Genomic DNA, 24,596 nt, shown 5'->3' with positions numbered 1-24,596 from the left:
ATGGCGCGGCCCCGCCCCGCCGCGGGGCATGCTGGGCACCGCCCCTCGCCCCGGGCCCCGCCGGAGCCGGGCGGCAGCGCCCGCGCCCCCCGCCCCGAACCGGGCGACAGCCGCCCGCCGCGGCTGTTTCCAGGGAGACCCTCTCCCCCCGCCCCCGGCTCTGCAGCCGCAGCCCGGGCTTCCTTTCCCTTCTCCCTTTCTTTAATTACAGCGGGCAGGGAGCGCGGCCAGCGCGGGCTCCGCTGTGCGCGCAGCCTCGCACAAAAGCGAACCCGTACGGACAGACGGGAACGCATCGCTCCAGCCCCGGCTGCGCAGCGCCCGCAGCGCCGGGCCCTGCGCCTCCCGCACCGCCACAGCATAAACGTGGTATTTATAAAGCACTTTTCTCCACTGAAATCATAAGTACACATGAAAGAAGATCCTGTTCCCTACGTTTCGAATTTTGTTTTATTTCCCCAATCGCTTTTCAAGGGCTCCATTTTTTTTCCTGCTGAAATACTCCCCCAAAAAATCAGCATATCTAATTCGCGATCTCCAGCACTCAGAAAAGAAAGGGAAAAAACCCCAAACGCAGTACTGTAAAGAGATTTAAGGATTAAAACTTTTACATGGTTGATTTCTACATGATGTGATACCACAGAGAATTTGCACGTCTATCCTCTGTAAGACAAACACAGGCCACAGAAATCTTTGGGAGCAGTTTTCAAAAAACAAAATAATTATGCATAATTAAATAAGAACTACTATGCGATATAATTACTTGCTCGAAGAATAACAACATTTTGCATTAATACTAGAGTGAAATGCATGCAGAGGGTTATAATGTATCACTACCGTGTGTGTACAAATGCATTAAAAATAACACAAAACACCACTTCCAAAAATTTCCAAAAAGAATGTGGAGGAAAAAAAGCCCAAGTAAGTGCACTGTTAGATATGCTCTAATGTTACATTATTTTTAACCAAACACAAACACTACAGATCTCCCACTGAGAAAGAATTAGTCTCAAATACATAGCAGAATAATAGATTGTTGTTACTAAATATTTTATGATATTGGTAAATGACCCATCTAGCATAAATTTATTTTTACTTGCTATCCCATTTTTCATGCACAATTGAAGTTTGAATTGCATAGGAATAATGGTAAAAACATTTTTACAATGAATTTGATCACAGAACTTACACAATTTATTTAGCTTGGTATCACAGTGATCCAATCCCACCTTACAAAATGAAAAAAACCTGCCTTTATTAACAATAAAGAAATAGAAAAACCCCCATTTATATTTAAAACACTGAAGTGTGTGAAGAATCTATAAAACAACTGACCTGTTCAAATTGTTGTTTTTCCAATCCATGCACTGTTTTTATTAATTAGGAACCAAACCAGATTGATCGTCATTTTATAACGTTTGACATATTCACTGTCTTCCCACTTCCAGCAGAATCTTCTTAAATTTCCCAGCACTGTGTTTTATTGCTGGTACCATATGCTTTATTGTTCAGCCACAAGAGCTTCACTCTGCACAAAGACTCATTACCTACTGCTTGCTGAGCAGCTTCGGGCTCTCTGAGGCTGCCTGTGTGATCACATGGGAGTTTTGTCTGAGAAAGCCAGGCATGCCACTGATTTCACTGGCTACGGATATTTTTATCAGCTGAGGTCTACTATGAGGAAGGAATAACAAATTCTAAGGCTTCTTTAGTTCATTAAGACAGCAGTTGTTATGGAAATCCCCTCAACTTTTTTTTTCTTTTAATTATTATTATCACTCGCACTGTAACACTGGTCCAAGAAGAAATTCAAGAGATTTGTTAAAAGTAATTTTTTCTTGTGGGGAGTGGCACAAGCCATGCGTTGTCCGCATCGCTCTGCACACAGTACACACTGAAATTAATATTCCAAAGAGGTAATGTTTTGCCAACACTTAATCTGCCAGTGTTTATCCTTTATGTGGAGGACGAGCTTCCAAATGAAAAATGGTACCTAAAAAGCAGCCCCTTGATTTAAATTTGTCTCATCAGTCAAGGGCATTATCCTGTAATCTTTGGTCATAAAATGAGTTTTGCTAGCTTTAGTGAGACTACTCAGGTGAATAAGAATTGGCCATTTGAGCAGGGATTACTCTCAAATCCAAATGACAAATTATGTAATACAATGAAGTCTAATCTCTTCTTGGTAATAGTTGGTGATGCTCTGGGGTTTGTTTCGTGTGTGTGTGTGTGTGTTTGGTCAGTTGGCTTGGGTTCTGTTGTTTATTTTAAACAAAAAATTATAAATATAAATAAAATTTTATTATGGTTGAAAACTTAATATTTACCTGAGTATTTCATGTTAGAATAAGTGAATATTGAAATCCAAATTACAGAAGCCCTTACAAAAAAAGGTTAATATTAATTATTTTTTTCACTGATCCATTATCAGTATCAGGGTTCCACGCTAGAATATTTGGAGATAGCTTGATTGCTACTGCAGAGTGAATTCCCTGAGTATTCTAATTTAAAACTAGCTTTCTACAAACAGCTAGTGATGATAAATGAACATCTCTCCTCCACCCTGAAAACTCATACCGAACACGCAATTATCCATAATATTAACATTGCAAAGATGCAGCTATTCTACAAAACAGTCAATTATCTCTAGAATAATTCAGAGCATTTTGATAACATATGATAGCAAAAGAAACTGTTTTCTCATTAACATTCCACAAATGAAATACCTCTTTTTTCTATTTAAGATCTCTCTCATTAGAATAAATGACAGCTTGTAGCTCATGGTTGGCATTATTCTGGTCCTATCAAAGTCAGTGGAAGTTTTGCTGCTGATTTGCATGGAAGAAGGGACAAGCATGACTAACAGATTCATTCGCCTTACCGTGTTGTCATGCAAATCAATGACAAAACTCATTTCTGTATTGTTCTTGGCATCTTGCTCGGTTTGTATTATTAAGGTTTTGTAACAGTTGATATGCAGTCTCTGTGATTCCACTGAATTATACAAGATGGTTAGTAACGGATTCAGAATTACCCACAACTAAATCCAGTAATGAATATCTTCTAGGCTCTCACATTCATTTCAGTTTTTAAAAAATGCCATTATCAAGAATGAGTGTACTTTGAAGTGCCACCATTTCATCTACCCAAAGACACAGACCGAGCAGATGTTTTGTGGCTGAGAACCTTCCGCATCTCTTAGGCGGGAAACACTACTGTGTGTACATTAATGAGAAGAAATGAAAGCACACTAGAAGGAGTGCTAACGAACAGCTGGTTTAGCTACAGCTATGCATATTTTTTTCCCCTGGCGATACCACTGATGATGTCACAATGCTGGTGTAGGAAGACATAAACAAAAGGCAGGCATTTTTGCTGCAGTAGCACTAGGGGAAAAAAGAAAACCCAAATGTTTGACAGATGGAAAGAACAAAAACTGGTCAGAAAAAGAGTACTATCGTCACATTTTTCTGTGTGTTGTTATATACACTATGGAACAGTTCTCAAATCCTGAAAGGTGGTTAGAGGAAGACGTGTTCAAGGACATGATACAGTTAAACCAGTTAGCAGCAAAGTGTTGTTTCTGCAGGAGACAATAGCAGCAAGCAGTCTCCATGCTGAGAGGCACCCTCAGTTAATCACTTCCTCAAGGTTGGTGGGGGGAGGGAGGGAAGCTTCAATGCTCCATAGTGGAATTTTGAATTTCCTAATTATAACTTGACATTTTTAGGTAGCTAAATTATATTCCATCCCATCCTCTCTTCTTACTGGGTTACAAAATAGAAGGAAGTCTTTGTCAGAGACACATTGCTGAATTTCTGCCCAAGCATACTATTGAGGAAAGGCATTTTTGCCATCACAAAAGGGATTATGGATCACCCAAGAGATTCACAGAAGCCAAAACCTAGGCCTCCCTTGTCACTCCACAGTAGGATGAGGTTCAAATGAGACAATATTTTCTGATACCCCTCCTGTAACAGCCAGGATTTCTTCAAGAGAATCCAAATTCACCTCTTCTTGAAACAACAGTGGGAGAATGCAAATGCTTAGCAGTCTCTTCCACCAAGGGTCTCCCACGGGAATCAAGGTAAGCAAGGGCTCTCTTTTCTCTAATAAAAGGTTCTTTGTGAATCCAAACGGAAACAGAATCAAGAATCTGCTGACCATCTGTAAATAAGGGTAAACTGTCAGATCCCACATCTACTTTGTAAGAAAAGCAATTAATAGGAACATTCTTACGCTTTCCCATTTCACAGAAGCTACAGCAAAAGTGAGTGAGCTGGCTAAGGAAATTTGGACTCTGAGTAATTACCATCATTAATAAGGAATAATTTTATAAATCCTGGTTTATTTTATAAATTAATTTTATAATTAAGTTTTAATTTTATAAATCCTGGTTACTCGATATGCATTTACACGTGAGTACTTTTATAAAGGTTAAATGCATTGAAATACATATCTTGGACAGAATTTAAAAACAAACAAAAAACCCCCCAAAAAACCCCAAAAGACCCCAAACCAGCCATGTATCACAAACCAGACTAAGCCTGTGATTTGAACTTCAAATCGTTTCCACCTTATATAACTACATTATTTTGTTGGGTATCACACTTAATCTGCTGTTCAGTATCCTGATCCATAATTGGATGAATCACATATGAATCAAAAAAATTATGGGAAGAGCACTGTTCAACATCATGAAACAAAAAAGGGGCAACTTGCACTCAGTGCCTTGTTATTCTAAAGGTTGGACTCCTGTACCTTGCAATAAAATGCAAGAGGTCCAGTTTCTCCAAGTACACCAGAAATGTAATAACTTCCATACCAGTTGAGTAAACAGAGGATTTTGCTGAAACTTTTACAGTCTTCTAGTGACAAAAAAGATTGAAGTCCAGGATTTATAAAATGTGTTCAGTGGACCATGCATGCTCTACTCCAGCTCTGTACAAACAGCATGGTTTTTATGCCATGGTTTCCAATTTATGAGCTACAGCAGCAGCAGCAGCAGCAGCTCTAAATGCCTCAGCACTGGCTTTCAGGTTTGGAAATAGATGATTTGTGGTCACTTCTTCGGTAAGATCTATAAACCTTGCCCATGCAAACTCCTCTAAATTGAATTCAGGATGAGGCATAGCTGCAAACTGTCCAGGGAACTCTGCCATTACAGAAGTTGTACAGAGTTAAAAAAGCTCACCTAAGAGAAAATACTGTGATATTAATTAAAGTTAACATCAGTAACACTGGGGTAGGATAATCTTAAGTATAAATTCTACATATTTCTTTGCAGACCAAATATAATTTAATCAAATAAGTTTCCTCACCCTGGACCCAAATGTCCTGCTTTCTCTAGATACACCACAGTCCCAGCTAAACTATCTTCAAGTAGTGTCAAGTTAACTATTCAGTTCCAAATACTGGAGCTTGATAGATTTCTATAGCCTGCCATAACAAGAACAATGACATACTTTGGGTTCCTGAACTGCACAAAAAGGAAAATACTACTCATTCATAAATGGCATTCTCAACAAAGAAATATCACCATCTTTTTGAAGTAAGAGTCTAGTCAGTGAAACGAATGGAAATAGACAAAATCTGTTTGGAAGGTGATGTCCTCAGATCAACAGATGGATGGAGAAAGCAGCTTACAACTGAGGGGCAGGCCTGTGAGCAGCTGTTCTGATTTCTGGCACTCGAGCAATCCCATCACCTGACTTCATACAGTGGCGCCTGGCATGTCAGTGTAAGGCTGCCAGTGCCGTCCTTCACTCCCACATCTGGCACCCTTACCCTGCAATGTCAATTTAAAGGACACCATCTATAGTTTGCTTTTTTTTTCTGACTCTTAATATCTGCTTGACCAGAGGCAACTTCTTAAATCATGCGGTAAAAGCTGGCACAGAATAAGAGTGAATTCTCTTCACAGATACTGTGGGGTAAAGCACAGCATACCCCTTCCCAATGATTTTTAGTACAACAGGTCTCAAAACCAAGATATTTTTAATGATACATTCTTGCTATATCTTACATAAACTACGTTTTTCCAAGATAAAATTAACCTCTTCCAGGCTGATATCCCAGAGGAGAGCACACTTCCTTCCAGAAAACAGCGCTGAAAAATATTATGCTTTAGAAGAGCTACTGTACGTAAACAAAAATATTCCTCTGCAGTAAACACATAAGAGTTTCTTTCTTCTTTCACAACCTTTCTCAAAACTGATAGTTAACTACCAAAACCAAAGAAATATTAGCTTTGACAGGCAAACTATTGTACTGAGAGGTGTATAGCCAAGTAGCAAAAGAATCTCTGGACTGCTGTTGCATTAGATGATGTGAATAATCACAGCAAATAATTAATAACATAATGCTTCATACAGCCATCATTCGAAATGCCAGATGAGCATGGATTCTTTCAAATAAAACAAAGTAAGTTCTACTTGAAAGAGCAAAGTGGTCATTCTCTTGACAAAGACAAAAAGAAAAGAAAAGAAAAAATAAAGACTTAGAAGAAGTCAGATACTTGAAGAGAAATGGCCTGTGCTATCTTGTATGGCTTCATAAGCCAGCTTTTCTCCATCCAGTTTCCATGACACCTCAGACATTCCAACATGATCCATGCTGAGGAGTAATTCAGAACTACATACAGCTATGCCTGGTGTGGTTAGAAATTGTAAGTCACAAACAGAAGAAACAAAGGTGCCTTTTGGTTTAACATACTTCTTACTCCACCCCTTTCCCGTGCTCGGTCACTAAGCACACCTTTTCTCATAGTATCATTTTCCAACTTACAAATTTCACTTGGCTGTTGACCAGAAAAAGTTTAAAATTAAATAAAATTAGGAGATATCTGAAGCAAGCATGATAGCTAGTATTTTCTCTCTCCAACTGTTTGATTCTTCTAGTTCCCTTTTATGTACTGTAGTAAACCAAAAAGAAGCTTACTGAGTCAATGCAGTTGGAACAGGAAAAAAATCCAGGCAGAAGGAAGCAGACTGTCCTTCCTTACTGGACTTGTCATCAACAGAACTTCCTAAAGCACCGCTGTTGCTAAACCAGCAACATTACCTCATTCCTTGTTTTCTCAGCTTCCACAGTGGAGCAGACAAGCTCTCTAGTTTTCATCTTCCACAGGAAGATGAATTTTTTATTGTTACAATCTTCAAATTTGTTCCCATCTACCATAAACACGAGTATTTTAATTTGAGCTGAGACAGATGTAAAGATATACCAGACACACAGACATATCAAAGCAGCAATGTAAATAGGTTTTTACATTTTTATAGCAGTTAGTTTATGAAGCATTCCAACTTAAAGAACAAGACTTTTCAACATACTATATAGAATAAAATAAATAATGATACATAGTGGACTTCCAATCTAATAGACAAGAAGATACCTAAATTCTAAAATAAAAGGTACCTGCCTTGAATTACTAAACATCAGCTTAGGATCTCATTCCACAGGAAGTGAATCTGCTACAACACTTCTTCCCACCTTTGTACATTCCACTACAACACAATCATTTAAAGCTTGAAAAAACACTGAATTCTAGGTTGTAAGGTAGATTTTCACTGTTTCAAATAACCTTTAAAGCACAGAAACTGATTCCTCTTTAATAATTCTGTCCATTTCCATTTGGCCAGCATTGATTTCTTGCCCTTATGTGTATCCAGCAGAGCTTGAAAATAATTTTTATTTACTTCTTTGTTTGTCTACCAGCATCAGTGATAACATCAGCACAGCAGTGGGAATTTTATTGCTTATGCTGAGTCTTCTCTACCAGCAGAACATAACACAATTCCTCCCCAGCACCCCCTCCCCACACACCCCAAATGTTCCATGGCAGTAGCCAACATTAATAAAAGTAAAAGTCTTTTGCAGGTAATTCCCCTTCTCCTACCCTAAAAAACACAGTAATGATTTCACTTACCTTAAAATCAGTGTTAAAAAATTAGATGAAAAATCTTTCCGTATATTTTAGCATCCAAAATAATTTTCCTAGCACATATATGCAATTTCCATCAAGTTAAAAGCTGAACTGCTGTACTTTTACAGCAAACTTTTTATTATGTCATTGGTCATTCTAAGGCTTCAGAAAGTACATGAGTCAGCAGTGTGCACTCACAGCCCACAAAGCCAAGTGCACCAAAGGAGGAGTGGCCAGCAGGTCACAGGAGGTGATTCTGTCCCTCTGCTGTCAGAAGAGTCCACCTGTGGAACTGAGGCCAGCTCTGGGATCCTCAGCACAAGAAAGACACAGACCTGTTAGAGCAGGTCCTGAGGAGAGCCACAAAGATCATCAGAGGGCTGGAGAACATCTACTGTGAGGACAGGCTGAGAGAATTGGGGCTGTTCAGCCTGGAGAAGAGATTATTTCAGGAAGATCTCATTGTACTTAAAAGGGGCTTATAAAAAAGAGGGAGGGTCATTTTTCACATGGACAGATAGTAATTGGGCAAGAGGGAACTGTTTTAAACTAGAACAGGGGAGATTTAGATTAGACATAAGGAAGAAATTCTTTAGTCAGAGGATAGCGAGGCACTGGAACAGGCTGCCCAGAGAAGTTGTTGACGTCCCCTCCCTGGAAGTGTTCAAGGTCAGGTTGCATAGGGCTTTGAGCAATTTGTTCTAAGTGGGTAGCATCCCTGTCCATGGCAGAGGGCTTTGAATTAAAAGATCTTTAAGGTCCCTTCCAACTCAAGTCTATGATTCTATTCTATGAAAGTAAGCCAGTCCAATTCAGAAATGTGCATTCTAAGGAACACTGACTGTCATTTCTTTCATGTAGGAAGAAGATGGATAGCAGTATTTAAATAACCACATTCATATTAGCAAATCAGTGGACAGTTCCAGAGATCAAAGTGGACTGATTTATAATTTGATTACATAGTTTTCAGCTGCAGTAAAAGACAAAGTTCAAAACATTGTGGTTTTGGTCTAACTTTCCAAGAGCATAAAGGGTTTAAGTGTAGTAGCCACGTGCTCTGAGACTGTGCAAGGATCAACATTTCTGCAACATGATCAAGTCTGGAAGTTCTTTTGTAGAAGTAGTTATTGAGTGACTGTTTTATCTAAGAGCTCTACCTAAAAAGGATCAGAACTAAATAAAGACTTTAATTAGAGCATTTTATAGCTCAAATATCTTTCAAGATTTCAGCATTTCAGAATCCATCATGATTTTTTTTTTTAAATTAAACTGTTTGAAACCTACCTGCTGCAGAAGTTAATGTTTCAGTTAGACTTTTTGTTCGCAATATTAAGTTGACACACTTATCACCCTGACAGCAGTACAATAGCCAAGGGCTGAGGATGTCAGGCTACAGTCCCTAAAGACTGCAGCCTCTTGTATTGGTGTACTTGCAGGGGAGGATTTTTTTTTCTTTTAAAATCATTATTCAACATATTTTCCAGTGAACACCTTAAAAAAGTAAATCAGTTTTTCAACCAGGATTACATGCAAATACTTTGTATAAGGATCACCAATTTATGGCACAGACAAAACTGTAGGGACCGCAGATACCACCTGATACAAAGTTGCATCATCTGACAGTTTCCCCTGTTGCAGAAAAGGAGCAATTACCAACTCGGTGTGGTTTTTGACATCCCTGCAATGATTGTGATTTCTCAAAGGGATTTATTCTTTTGGCCTAACATCTTTAAGCACTGAGGATAATATTGTTTCCATCATAATATTTTTCCTTTTAGAAACATGAGGACCATGTTTATTTCTGCTATATTAAGTTGAGATAATACTAGGCTTGTCAGATATTTAGAAATAGTGTAGTCAGTGTGTCTGTTTTGACCTTTCAGGTCACAGCAAAGGTGCAAGCTGACAGCACCAGCTGTCATTTGCTGTTAAGGGACTTTTACCACATCAACAGCTCCAAGCTCATAGGGGAACTCACCAGTTTTGTGACTGAAGAGCAGAAGAGTCAAGATCCTTGGTTCTCTCTTTCCATCTTCCGGAGTGGGCAGATTTCAGTGACACTAGCACTGTTCCAGCTGCCTGCCTGGAATTGCTCTCCTGCCCTTTGTCCACTTACAAAGGCTCTAGGATACAGGACTGCAAATACAGACTTCAGCCATTTAAGATTTCAAGAAATATAGAGGTTTGCCAGTGCCAACTGTTTTACTTTTTAAGAGCAAAAGACATTCTCACTGCCCTGGATGTCTTGGATTGAGAGAAAGGAGTGGCCCATTTACATTCAGAAAACATATTCTGTGTCATTTACAATGGCAATGAGTTCATAACTGTGCAGTATGTATCCTGCAGTTCTCTTACTATCTCCAGCACTGTGAGAATTCCTGAAAAGCTGTCACATTTAGCTTGCTACATACTTACAACAGCAAATTGGTACATGCTCTGTGCTGATCTTCTTACTGTTTTCTGTAGCTGCAAAATTGCAAACAACTCGAAAATTTCTTTATGATCATAATCAGAGAGAAAGAGACCCAGATCAACAACTGCCAGCCTTGTCATGACATGCAGTGTGTCAAGCAATGATATAGGCAGTTTGCAGAGAACAGCACTATGTTGAAGTAGACAAGCTGAGATGAGTGGGAAAAGCAAAACCTTTGAGGACAAGAGAAGGGGGTCAGAGACACAAAAGCCTGCCTACTTTTCTAGCTGCAGAAGTTAATCTAATTTAAAAATACTAATTTCCCCACAAACCTTGCCTGATGCCTTAAATTATTATACCACAACAATGACAATATTTACAACCTTAAAAGCGATATATAACCTAATATATAATCTTAGAAGCTAAGTATCTTAAATGTCAAGCAGGAAGCAAATAGGGATTCAGGACCTAGTGTTGCAGAGAAAACAAAGAGCTACCACTTGTCATCCTGTAACAGTTATTTTTGCATGACAATTGACAATTTTATACACATAATGGCAAAGGCAAGTTTTAAAAAAGATTTTAAGAAACAATTAAATACATTTGCAGGAAATGCTCCAAAACATTCAAAACAGCATGGGATTTGAAAATTTTAAAAGCCACCAGTATCAGTGAACCCTGACTGGTAAGTGGACAGGAAAAGATCAAAAACTTGCCTCTATTTCAAGAGGCAGAGACAAAGAATGCACATTTATGACAGTACAAAGTGATGCTAATGGGGATACAAATGGATGCATCAGCAAGTCACAGTAACATCACTTTTAAAGCAATATTGAGATATATGCAAGAACCCATTTTTTAAGGCCAGAATTTTGTGATACTGAGGTGGAAATTGCTAAAACGTCTGGATTGGAATTTTTTTTTTTTTTTGCTTCACAGCTGAGTACAGTCAACTGTCTTGGAGAAGAGACAAACTGCTTATTGGAAAACAATCTTACAATAAAGATCTGAGAAGGATACATATGTTGTTAGCATAGACATTATACATGAGCTTTTCTTTTTTTTAGATTAACCATAAAAAGTACAGATGGGAATGAAAAGGTCACTAAAAATATAACTTTGTAGATATTTGTAAGATACAGAAGGAAAAAAGTGACTTTTCAAAAATAAACTTAGTGGCAATTAGAAGAATAAAAGAACCAAGAGTGGAAAAAAGCACAGGCAACCCAACATTTCAGAAGATGAAATATAGTAAATTCTTGAAGATGAACTGTGAAGGATGAGGCAAAAATGTTTATTTTGAGATCTAAGAAATATATTTTTATCTGAAAATAAGGCACATGGGTCCTAAAGTAAATGAATGACAGAGAAAAACTAATTGAATGAGAATACCAGAAATACCATACTGTGGCACTGAGGGCCAATTTATGCTAGGAACATAACTATCCATTAAAAAAGAAAAAGCAATAAAAAGGAATTCCCTTGCATCCCAACCCTCTAGCAAATGCAGTGGCAAAATTCACAAAGTGCAAAGTGCACTGAGCAAGAAGTGCAAAACTGAAAGGTTTCACTCTGCTATACAAAACCAGAGAATTTGGTAAAAATATACCAGTGACCTCAGACTACTATCAGTGGGGGTGGGGAATGCCAAAACCCGAAACACCAGACAAGCTGACAGCTGAGTCAAATACAGCCAGAACCAGAACTGAAAATTCCTGCCTGTCTGCACACCCAGTGTTTTGTTCCAGGCATACAAATAAGGTGAATCTGCCAGTGATATCCAACACTACGGTCTCTATCCAACACCCAGTCATCAGCCAAAGTCAAATCTTCTGAAAACAAGCCCAAAAGTTGTGAGGCCCACATATTAAATGTCAAATAAAATGTAGAGGAATTTTTTACTACACAATGGGTAACCAACGAGGACTCTCAAGCCATAGCCAGACTGCATACAATTCAGCAGTAGGAAGAAAAACTGGTAACAAATAGGATGCTGAGCACTTAATAAATGCTACACTATTGCTATTTTCAGTATAAAGGTGTTATTAGTACTTTAACTAATGGTTGTATTTCACAGCTTTTCTCTGGATTGTAAAAAGAGCCTACTGAACTCCTAGCATTGGACTAGCAATAGAGATGTGAAATTAGTTTGCGTAATCAGTTGGATCCTGAAATCCATTTGTAACAAGGACTTCTGTGAGACTGAGCAGTTTAACTACTCCATACCTAGCATCTCCATTTGAAAAAACAAAATAAAATTTTTAAGAAACTGATCAAACATCTTACTGTTACTTATCCCACAATTGTGCTTTTAGTGGTTACAAGTAAAAGGCTTGCTTCAAGACCACCAGTTATAGAGAACCTGTTTCATTGAACAAGTCAAAACAATTAGAGAGAAAATATTTTGCACTTTCAGCAGTAACAGAGGTGGGGGGGAAGGAAAATTATACTGGCAAGTCTGGAAATTTAAGCCTGATATGAACTTCAGGATTCTATTTCTAAGTTAGATCAGTAAGTGGATGGGAAAGTACTGTTTCTTCTGATACAGGGTGATACCCTGCCACTTGAATTTAAAAGACAAAATAAATTCTCCAGATGGGAAAAATTTAAAGCATCTAGCAGTATTTTAGTACGCATGAAGCGGTTAAAAGCCATTTATTCCTCCTCTCAAAGATAATCCCTACTAATTGCTCTAGTTGTGGAAATACATTTTGTGGAAAAGGATAATGAAGCCTACTTGTCAAATTGCTCATGTCATTATTTCACTACAGAATGCAAATACTATAGCCAGACCCATTCCCAGCATGCTGAATATCAGCCTACAGAAAAGGACCCTTGCATAAGCCACTCTGACCCTTCTTGCCAGTTTCTTCTGACCTTTCTGACCTCATTAGACTGGTATAAAGAAAATAAAGGAGCTGTTGGGTACTCTTGATGGATTAGAAATAACAAGAATATGTCTAGGACTTACTTAAGTACTAAACTGGACCACTGAATTATAATGCTTTTCAAACAATCAAAAGGATAACAGGGACAGTGATGAAGAAATAGAGGTAGAAATAAATAGATTCTTAAAATATTGTGAATAGTATGCTTTTTGGAAATTGTTTATCAGCATCCTTAACTACTTATTCTGCTGCCACTTTAGATGGTTGATTTTTTAAGGCCCCATTTGAGTGAGAACAAATATTAAAAAACAATGGTCCCAGCACAATTATTCTTATTAAGCATCAATCCAACTTAAGCACCTTGCTGAAAGAGGGCTTTAATCTCCTCTGGTCAGATTTATTTAACGAATTCTTGAAATTCCCAAAGGAAGGAAACTCTAGAGGATAGAATGCAAGTCTCTGAATTCCCTGTGTCACATTTCAAACACTATATCATACTATCAACAAAATCTGTGTCTTACCAGACAAAAGGGTAGAGATACTATCAAAGAGCTTATTCTTTCCATAATACATACCTTCTCCAGTGGAATTACTTTGGATTTTTAAACTGTCTCCCAACCCTGAAATGGACAAGTCATGCATTTTTATAGCTTACATCATAAGCAGTACAAAACCTACAAATTAATTTCGGTCTCTAGGTAGTGGATTTTGCCATCCCAAATAAACAGTTATTTATTTATTTTTAGCTAGTACTGGCATCTGAGTAAAACCCTGAAAAAGGAAACCACAGACCACAACTTATAACAAAACCCCCAAGTTCTACAACATCAATTTTGTGGCAATTTCAACATGGGACACATGCCTTTTTATCTTTTTATTCTGTATTTCTAATTTCTAGGGAAAAAAGTGCTATGAGGGAATTTATAGTCACAGAAATCTTCCAAGTTCTCATCTATTGTGATTTCTAATTAAAAACTCTTGAATTTAAACACTGGAAAGTATTTATGGGAAGAGAAGAATTTTTCCTTTATATGCTTAACTACTCCTAAAAGAAGACACAAGTAGGTAGGTTGACCTCAGCCAAAGGGTTCAGGCTTTATTATGCTATGCATTAAAATGCAGGCACTATCACATAAAATTAAATTATGTTCTTTTTAAAAATAAGACTATGTCATCATTTGTTCCTGAAATATCCTCTGTTCAGCTGTCTTGCAGTTTTATAGATCCTGACGTGGGAAAACTGTTGCATTTGTGATAGTGGTGATTATCCCCTTCAGAAATTTATAGCCTTTGGTAAATCTCTGTATGTCTCACATCTCTCCTGTGCCGAGTGCACAACCCAGCCCTGAGCCAGCACCACTGGAGAGGCTGCAAACAATGCATTTGTGCAGGAACCCTCATTGGGTTTCATCCCCATGAGCTAAAACATCTTAAAGCAGCCACTGAATCCGGATACTGTCATACTGCACGCAGAGCTAAGTTAGATGACACCACGGTTAAAACACAATCAGGTTGCTAGCACAGATTTCACAGTTGCTGTATCTGGGCAGCTGTTCTAGCACAATTGGATTAGTGATTTATGCTGTCTCTCCACTCTCCTCATTTTAAGACTGAGATTTGAACATGTAAATTTTTCATCCTCATCACTCTTCAGACCTTGTGAATGCAAAGTCATTTCAAGACCTGTAGAAGTGTTTTTGTTTGTCTTTTGTTTGGGGGATTGTTTCCTTTGTTGTGGTGGTAGTCTTTTTTCCCCTTTGTTGTTAGCCAGGGATTGTGGTGTGAAGATAAATGGTGGACAAGGACCTTGTGTTTGGATATTTAAAATAAACAAACAGAAAAGCCCAACAATAAAGCAAACCAACCAACCAACCAACCAAAATCAAAGCAGAATTGTAATCAGCTAGCAATTCCTTCCTCTTATGTGTGATATGGGTAAAACCTGTTTCTTCAAAATTGTGTTTGTCATCTTACGTCTTACATTTCTATCATTTGTCTGCCCTGTAGCTGAAAGAGAAATTCAAAGATCCCACCTATTTGAGGTTAAATTATTAATTTTCCCAGCTTGACCTTGTTTTGGAATAAGCTTATTCCTATGAATTAGCTACAGCAGTTAACCTGCCATTTAAAGAGCACATAGAACAAAATTACTCTTCACAAAACAAAGGGCAAGGTGAGCAAACAACAAAAAACCCACCATGCCTGCTCTTTTATCATTTTACCTATACCATTATCTCATGTATTAGATAGGTTACTTATGTTATTTACTAAATAAAGCCCAGAGAAAGAATCCCCTTCCAACTCATCTCCTACATAGACCAGAAACCTAACTCTGAGTACCAGAGGGAGAAGCAGGGAGGGGGTGGGAACTCCTATCCTTCCTCCACATCTCAGATCAAACAATATGACAAATTGTCACACTTAGACCCACAAAAACCAGACAGGTTTAATGTCTGCATTCGTATAATGGTTAACCCCTAAATCAAACAGCTGACCCTTCAGAAGAAGGGTTACCTACACTCATGCTTTCTGATTCTTCCTTCATCAGTACATGTACCATTTAAAAGTAACATTCTAATAACAAACAAGTAAAAGATAAATACCCATTTTCCAATATCCGAGAAAAGCTTACATGAAATTATGAATTAGTTATCCAAGAGAAGATGCTATCATTATTTTCTTGCTATTTATCAAGCATTTTAAGTTACTTTGTGAAATTATTAAAATATTATGCTGATTACACACAGTTCTCCTGAATACCACTTGAGGTGTGTTGGCCAGCTCTTTGTAGCTGAATAAATCATATCCCTCACTTCCAGTCTCTGGAAAAAATAAATCACACCATGATGTGACAATTAAAATAAAAGCCTTGAAAGTACCTCTTCAGATAACTTGGTGTTTCCTTTTCCAAAATATTAAACAGCTGATACTTTTGCAAGCAAGTGACAAAGGATGCAAATATACAATAATTAACTTATTTACAAACATGTACAATAAGTTAGGAACATTTTACCTGCATAAATCTAATTACACTGGAAGTTGCTGATGTATACTAATCCAATAGGTTTCAGCATGAATTTTAAGCATTTTTAAACACAAAGGTGCAGCTGGAAAACTGATTTTTTTTTTTACTTACGTTCTTCCAAAATTGCTAACCAAAATCTCTGCAGAGATGTAAAATATAGCATCATGTTTTGTACCATCAAATGGTACAAAAATTAAATTGGGCCTGTATAACTGTAGAGATATATGCACGTGAATAACTGCTACTGTACTACTGACCTTGTGATCTCAAAGAACGCCAGTTTCTCTCAGGAGATTTTTAGACCTCTGAAATCATGTTTTCAGTCTGTAGACATTTCCTTAATCTGTACTTAAAAAAATGAAATTCATGTCTCGTTACTGTTAAGATGATACCAACAAACTCTTAGAATTGCTATCAAAAATTGTGTGATGTCAGATGCAGACTCACAGAATAAACAGAAAATTCCATTTGTTTGCAATGAAACCAAGTTACCATATCAGGGTGAAAAAATTCAGAACAGCATATTGATATATAAAAAATAAATGATCATACAACCTTTGAGCACACAGCCAGTATGCACATTTGATTTCTGGTACACATGAGGTAATTCTGCTCTGACACAACAGGGAGCCTGAAAACCTTCCTGTATTTCACGGAGCAGGGCAAAATTCAGTAATTGCAAGGACAATTAAACATTAATCCTGCTTACCATGGCAGGTGACAGACTTGCCATCTGTTGAAGTCCTTAAAGTGAGGTTGGATGTCTTTCTAAAAGACGTTTTTGGATATAGTTTTTAGAAAAGCAAAACTAAAAACAAACTAACATTTAATCCATACTGCAAAATTGTGGTCATCATATAGGTAGAAGGGACTGGTGGCACAAGGCAGTGACAGTACCAGCTTTGCCATTAGAAATGCCTGTTTGTGCCTGTCATGGCTTAACCCCAGCCAGCAGCCAAGCCCCGGGCAGCCACTCGCTCACTGCCCCACCAGCAGGATTGGGAAGAGAATCGAAAGGTAAAAGCTGGAAAACGCATGGGTTTAACAGGGAAAGAAAAGGCCACACATGCAAGCAGAGCAAACCAAGGAACTGATTCACTGCCTCCCATGGGTAGGCAGACTCAGCCATCTCCAGGAGAGCAAGACCCCATCAAGGGTAAGGTTACTTGGGAAGACAAATGCCTTCTTCCTTCTCTCCCCCACTTTATATGCTGAGCATGCTGTCATATGGTCTGGAATGTCCCTTTGGTTGGCTGGGGTCACCTGTCCCAGCTGTGTCTCCTCCCAACCTCCCAGGCACCCCAGCCCCCTCGCCAGCGTGGCCGTACAAGGAGCAGAAACGACCTTGGCTCTGTGTAAGCCCTGCCCAGCAATAATGAAACACCTCTTGGGAATCAGGGCTGCAACGCTTGCTCTTGCGACATTCTGTTTAAGGGATATATAAGAATTTTTAGGATCAAAATGATTTGAGAAAAAAAGTATTTGATCATGATACAGAAGTGTAGGTGATAATTAAATTCTGCATCATAAAGACAAACTAGATCAACTCCCAAAAGCATTTAGTACTGCTGTTTCACACAAGTAATTAATATTTCTTGCCAATAGTACTGCTGCTGTTTGCATGTATCAGAGTGTATGCAGATGGACATAGAGCACACAATTTAAGCTTTCTGAAGCAAAAAAGAAGATAACAAATAAAAAATGTTTTATTTTTTGAGGTATGCAAACACATGAGTCTATAGCTAATCTAATAACACATGACTGAAGTGATGGTGCAAAGCATGCTGTGCAGCATGGATGAAACTGAGTGGGCCGTATAAAATTCAAAGCAATAAACAGGCTACAAAAGATGCGTGGGCAGAGAGGAGAAAGTGGAAAATATAGGAGAAATTGGAAGGTGGTTCCATTATCAGCTGCAGGATGCATATGATGTATGGGAACAGTGAGGAAGAACTGCAAAATATGGATCTGAATAGATTCACTTCAGCCTTTAGTAGTCCCACGAAGTGCCATGATAGACTCTCACGGCTATGAGAGGGTTTTAGTAATTAGCAGGCGATCCATTAAGTTATGAAAAAAAATTTGGTTTCAAAATGATTTGAGGAAAAAAAGGTTTTGATCATGATATTTTTCTTTTTCCCTAATGTTTCCATTGTAGATTTCTCTTTCATTTATGTGAAACTAAAGATTCCTTCCCACTATAAAACACAATAAACAATTCAAAGTAAAACAGTGCATTTATCTGAAGACTACCGAAGTCACTCCAATTAAAAAAAAAAAAAAAAAGTAAATCCTTTCTCGAAGAACCTATTTTAACAAAATAAAAAACAGGCCTGGCTCATCTGCAAAAAAATTCTAGACAAATCACAACATTTAATGACTTCCTTGATCCAGCACCTACCCTTCTGTGTTAATCTCATTGTGAAAAATGGAAATTTAAAATGTCAACTCAATTTTTACCTGAAATGTCACATTTTGTCATCTCTCCTAGCTGCTCTTCTGTCTGCAGAATATTCTCATTTTTTGAGAAAATTCTCACTTCCTTAAAGGCAATGACAAGACAAATTTACTAAAGCCAAAAGCATTTTTGATGCTTATTCAAAGTCCAAAGTTTGGGTAGCTTTATTCATACCGTAGCCTACCGACTTGTAATGTTAGTGAAATAGATAAATTCTCAACAATGAGTCTTTCCACTGCAAGCCATTATAAGCCACACACTGGTAGCCATACAAATAATACATTATTAAAATGCAACTGTAATTAATTAAATGGTGTTACCTTATTCCTAAGAACATACTCTTGGACATGACAGCAAAGGTAAAAATTGCTACTAATTTTAAACAGAAGTAGAACAATGAAATGGTATCTCTGCTCCAAAACTTTTTATGTCCATTCCACACTAATCACTCAAAACTAATAATATTATTTAAGTAAAACAATGTGTAAAAGATTAAAAATAGTAATAGAAGTCAATGGGTGGGGTCCATTTAAAAAAAAAAAAAAAAAAGACACAAGATCACTTTTTTGGTAAAATGTAGGTCACCTATGGTTGCCATAGTAACCACTGCTGAACTATTGCTCTACAGATGACCACTGCCTATGGCTGCTTTCTTTGCTAGCAGTCATACCTCAATTAAAATAAGAAAGAGCTTGGAATTGACATTAGTTTAGTTGCAAACAAAATTCCTGCTTAAACATTTTCAAAAGCATGTCCTAATATCCTTGTCTAAATAAAATACTCAACCAACCAGTGGAAAATACACAAAACCCTAATTTTCAGTACTAAAAAACCTGTTCTTTGTCTGTATCTCAAGCCTGGAGTTTCCAAAATGGAGAGAAACAACTTTACAAGAAGGTGTAATACAAAAAATATTTATATGGAGCAATTCACTAAACATCAATAACTCAGAAATTCAACAAGGACTGCCATCAGGCTAAGCTGTCTCTGACAATCTCTAAGCAGGTCCTGTGACTGTATTCAGTACCTTCACTGCAAGGGGGGTTAGTGGCTTGGCACATTATTATTTTGCACACAAGCACCCAGTGAAAACGAGTCACGTAACAAGGCTGGAGCCATGGATAGTTACAGTTGAAGCCTCATTTGGGATGAAGTCATTGAGTCTTCAATCAGTTTGATGGTGAAACTCCCTTTCTCACCACTGTTACTCTGGGGCATACATAGTTGATGATGAATTCATTAAAATACAAAAGATTCCACATTATAAGAAGAGTTTTAATTGGCTTTGATAGTGAACTGGGAAATAACAGGACTACAAGCCAATGTCCTTGGTAACTGCTAACTGGTTTTCCCCTCCAGAAAAGTCATATCACTATTATGTAAGTTCCGACTAAATGAGCTCCTTATCTTCTCTTTCTTTTTTGGTTTGTTTCTTTGTGGGTTTTTTGTTTGTTTGTTTTTTTCTTTTTGGTTGGTTGGGGTTTTTTTGTTTGGTTGGTTTTGGTTTTTGGGGTTTTTTTTGCTACAGGTATTATAAAAACTCTGAAATACAAACTTTGAGGTCTGGATGCTACCCACATGCCTTAATGCTATTAGTACTACAAATACATTGTGGTAGGGTAGCATCAGTATTCACACAATCAGAACACCAAAAATGCGGCATATTTAGTGAACAAAAGAATGATGATCAATATTGTTGAATACCATCAGTGAAGAATCACATCCCCTCACTTGCTCTAAATTCTTGAAAGCTCAAAACAGACAGATGAACAGGTAGATGAACACAGGACACCACAGCAAGACTGCTGGGAAGCCAAACAAACCCTCATGGAAGAGAGACAGCTGTGAAAGCTTTAGAATCAAACAATTAATGTAACTGTTTTTAATTCACTGAATTGGCAAATTCCAAAGAAATTATAGCTTGTTTATAGTCTCCTAACCACACCTGCTGAAAACATCACCACAGTATGTTGCAGGGGGGAGGGGATTGATATTCAATTTCTTTATATTCCTGTAAGGATCAGGACCTTCAATACACCTTCACATTTGGTGCACATCAGGGAACTGCCCTGAGCACCAGGACATCTCAGCAAGACTACAATACACATGGGAGATGAGGCTGGTCTACAGAGGAAGAAGAAAGCAAGAAGTCAATACAGCCTCCAACAAGCAGAACACTTTTCTTTTTCCCTAATGTTTCAATCAAAGTTCTTGAATTCTTTGCCCATGGGTCAGTAATTTCCATGGATTCATTCTCCCCTGCAGTCATACATTCACTGTATGTGGTTGCTGTCTTATATTGGAGAAAGTCACTCTGCATTTTCTGTATGCAGATACAGGCTTTCATTTTAAGCAGGTCCAGGTCCCCAGGAGAGCCAAAAGGTCCAACACAAATCATGTAAGAAAAATCAGAATATAAAACTCGACCATTGAAAGCTGGTAAGACAGAAAACAGAAATAAAATACAGATGCATCTTTCTTGTAAGCATTAGAACGGTTTCATTATGAAATCACCAAGATAAAACTACTAAGTTCATCTGCTTGTTAATTCTGCTTTGCAAGCAGAACTGCCAGTCTATTAAAACAAGCCACAAAAAGAACAACCATGCCAAACCCCACAGAAGGCTGTTCCCAGCTCACTACTAGAGACTTAAGATCTCTTACAGCATGTTCACACAAACAACAGCTGTATCATCCCATAGAGAAAAAACCTTTGAGCAGGGACAAACCCCTGGAAGGAACTTCTGAAAGAAGATCCACTATCAGTAGAATCTGTGCCTTTATGTTGCTTTCCTTCTGGAGTTAACTCCCCTCAGTCATCCCTATTGCTAAACTAGTGCTTGGCTAAATCAGAGCAAAGAACAGCAGAGCAACACTTAGTAAGGAGAAAACACTGCACGAAGGCTCCTGCACTGAGGGTGCTACAGTCTGAAATTAGTTATAAAGTTTACTGTAATGGACTATCACAGAATGGTTTGGTTTGGTTTGGAAGGGGCCTTAAAGATCATCTAGTTCCAACCTCCCACCCCCAGGCAGGGATGCCACCCATGAGGGTGAGGCTGCTCAGGGTCCCATCCAACCTGTTCAGTAAGACAACATACGTTGTTAAAAGCACCGAATCTAACTTTAAATTTCAAAACGTCTTTAAAGCCATCTTTACACAGACTGGCAGGAAACACTGTAAGCTAGTATAAAATGAAGCATATGTACTAATCATGGCACTAGATAAGGAGACAGGATATTGCAATAATCTTTCTGAAGCTTCATTTGCTTTGTAAGAGTACATAAGGCAGTTCAAAGAAAGCTGCTGAAGGCCACTGGGACTCTCACTAGGAGTAAAAGTGAGCATTAGGATACAGCAGTCTAGAGAAAGCAAGCATGAAACTTCTTTCAGACAAAAATGAATCTATTCATAGTTATAAACTGGTAACAGAAAAATCCATTTTTTCCCTGCTTTGTGATGTGATTCACCAATTACTTCCCTACAGAAGCTAATGCACTGGTATCAGGCCACCCACAGCTTTCACTGGTATCCAAATGTTGTCATAATGCTTCCTTGTACCTGAAAAAAGGACAGCTACTTTTAGTACCCAAGACATCTTAAGGTTTTTTTACCCTTAGAAAAACGTTTTAGAATTCTGATCTTATTTGACAAAGACCATGGAGCAAGTCTTCACTAAAATAAAACTCATCTACTTCCCAATCTTATCATTTCTCCAGAGAAGGATGTTAGCTGAGACTAGTTCAAATCCAAGCCAGAAGTTAGCTGAAAAGAAAAGCTTCTGAAAGAATTTGAAAATCTATGAGCTTAGGTATGTTCATCCCTCTTTTTTAACAAAGCCATGGTCATCATGATCTTGCATTTCTAAAATTGCATGTGTCACTGGTGAGAGAAAAAAGTAACTTTATATTCTTTGACTTTACAATATAGATGGTAAAGTTACTAAAATTATTTTGTGTACTGTAATAGCATCTAGAGACAGCAACTGCTATAAAAAAAATCTAAAACCAGTAGCTAAGGGATGATCTGGTAAAATTTTAATTCTGTAGAACAAATCAAGGACAATATCTAACCCTCATGTTTAATTTTTATCCAATATCACAGACAACAGTCGATCAGCAAATAGAATCCCATACATTAGAATGTATGAACTAAGAATTGCCTGCAAAAGATGGTTCCAGATCTGCTGACAGTACACACTCCTGAATACAGACCAGGCCTTATACATGTGTTCTGAGTGCAAGGTGCTTTTCTCTAACTAATAAATGCAGCACAGATACGGATGTGCTGTAGAATCAAAATCAACATTTCCCAGTAATCTTCTAATTTGTTTTTGAAATATGTTCCATATACATCAATGTAGTGAAAGAGGATGAGTCATTTTCAATGACTAAGAATTTGCAAACTCCTGGAGCATTAAATTCCTTTGATCTTGATAAGCTGGCTCATTCTCATTCTGTTCATTAGTCTCCCCCTTTTCCCAGTTTTGAGCCAGCCAATCTGTAGCCCTTTCTGCAAGCTGACATATTTACCAAGTAAAATCTGTTTCCACTGCTTTCCTGCTCTTACTGAAAAACACCCTGTTGCTTGTCAAGCTCCTCATCTCAGGGAACCTCCTTCTCTCTTCTCCTTCATACATGACATAGTCCACAAGCTGTCTTCCCACCCCAATAAGTTCTTTATTAGCTCCTCTCTCTATTTCCCCAGTAACACAAATTGTTCACCTGTGCATTCTGTTCATCTCTTTTTTTTTTTACTCCCCTCTAATGTAATTTCATCATTAGTTCCCAAGTACCATTTTGCTGATGACTCACAAAAATTGCCCAAGAATCTCAGAAAAGAATCCAGTTGTGTTGCTTTGAACCATGTCTTGGAAAGTACCTTTCTTTAAGGTTTAACCTGGGAGTGTCAATACCTACATGGTTTGAAAAACGAGAATGTCTTAAATTGTAAGCATAAATTATCATTAATGTTCCAGAAAGTTATTTGGCAACTGTAATAGGGCTATTTTCTCATCTGCTCTATCTGAAAAATTAGTGTATGTGGAGCATGCCACAAACAGGTATCCACATTTAGACAGCAATTCAATTTCAATACTGATTAGCAAAAAGCATCTTGATATTTTCACTCTACTCCTTTGATGGAAAAATACTTTACAGCTCCAAAAAACCCTTTAGTGCTTGATTCTTTACCAATCAAAAAATCGCAGTTGTCATAGAAACTGTAAAAACTGAAGTCAGTCATGACATAATAACAGGGCAATGGAAAATGTCTGCAGGCTCAGATTTTTGTGCTGGAGATGTTTCTATGAATTTAACCAGGGAGTCAACAAGTTTCCCAAACCTAACAAAGAATATTATAACAACAGGTATTATTATTATTGTTTTTAATAATCTGTTCAGAGTCTGTTAAAGTAAATAATAGCAAGTAATAGCATTTATCACTCCTGCTCTACACACTGGCTACATTAACAGTAAGCAGACTCTTCTGAAAACATTCACTGCAAGCTTATGCTATAAAGGGACTGAATTTCTCTGATCACACATCTTAGATAGCCTGAAGGGACTTTTGGTCAGTGTTCTCAGCATTCCTGAGATCCCATTTTTGGCATTTTTAAACTGACACAAACCACTTTAAAAATCTATATTGTCATTAGTTTCTTACAAAAGCTGTTCAGAAAAAGACTTCCATCTGCAGGCCTCTGCCCCACACTAGATAGTTCAGCTCCATTCCAAACATTATCTCGGGCTTTTTCCCTATGACATTAAACTCTGTAAAATATAACTCTACTCCTGACTAACACAGGCTACAAGAGTCTTTCCCTCTCCATCTCCCAGAGTTAAATCATAGACCAACTTCAACACCAGAGTTCTTCCTGCCTTTCACT

At 37.9% G+C, this 24,596-nt stretch overlaps 1 protein-coding gene across 6 annotated transcripts in view; it reads right to left on the bottom strand.

Moving 5' to 3' along the window:
* CSRNP3 (cysteine and serine rich nuclear protein 3) overlaps positions 1-24,596 on the bottom strand; it is a 107,262-nt gene that overhangs the window by 46,624 nt on the left and 36,042 nt on the right. Inside the window, exon 1 of one of the 6 annotated variants that reach the window (XM_042041401.1) lies at positions 1,336-1,884. The exons of the other annotated variants lie outside the window; for them this stretch is intronic. The gene's annotated coding sequence lies outside the window, so the exon portion shown is untranslated. Of the gene's footprint in view, positions 1-1,335; positions 1,885-24,596 lie in introns of those variants that run through there. 6 annotated transcript variants of the gene reach the window in all.

This window comes from Corvus kubaryi, unplaced genomic scaffold, assembly GCF_017639235.1.
Source record: "Corvus kubaryi isolate FWS band 111438036 unplaced genomic scaffold, C.kubaryi_AGA036_p1.0 37396, whole genome shotgun sequence".
Taxonomy (NCBI): Eukaryota; Metazoa; Chordata; class Aves; order Passeriformes; family Corvidae; genus Corvus; species Corvus kubaryi.
The sequence above is the reverse complement of the archived record's forward strand: the minus strand, read 5'-3'. Positions and strand labels throughout refer to the sequence as shown.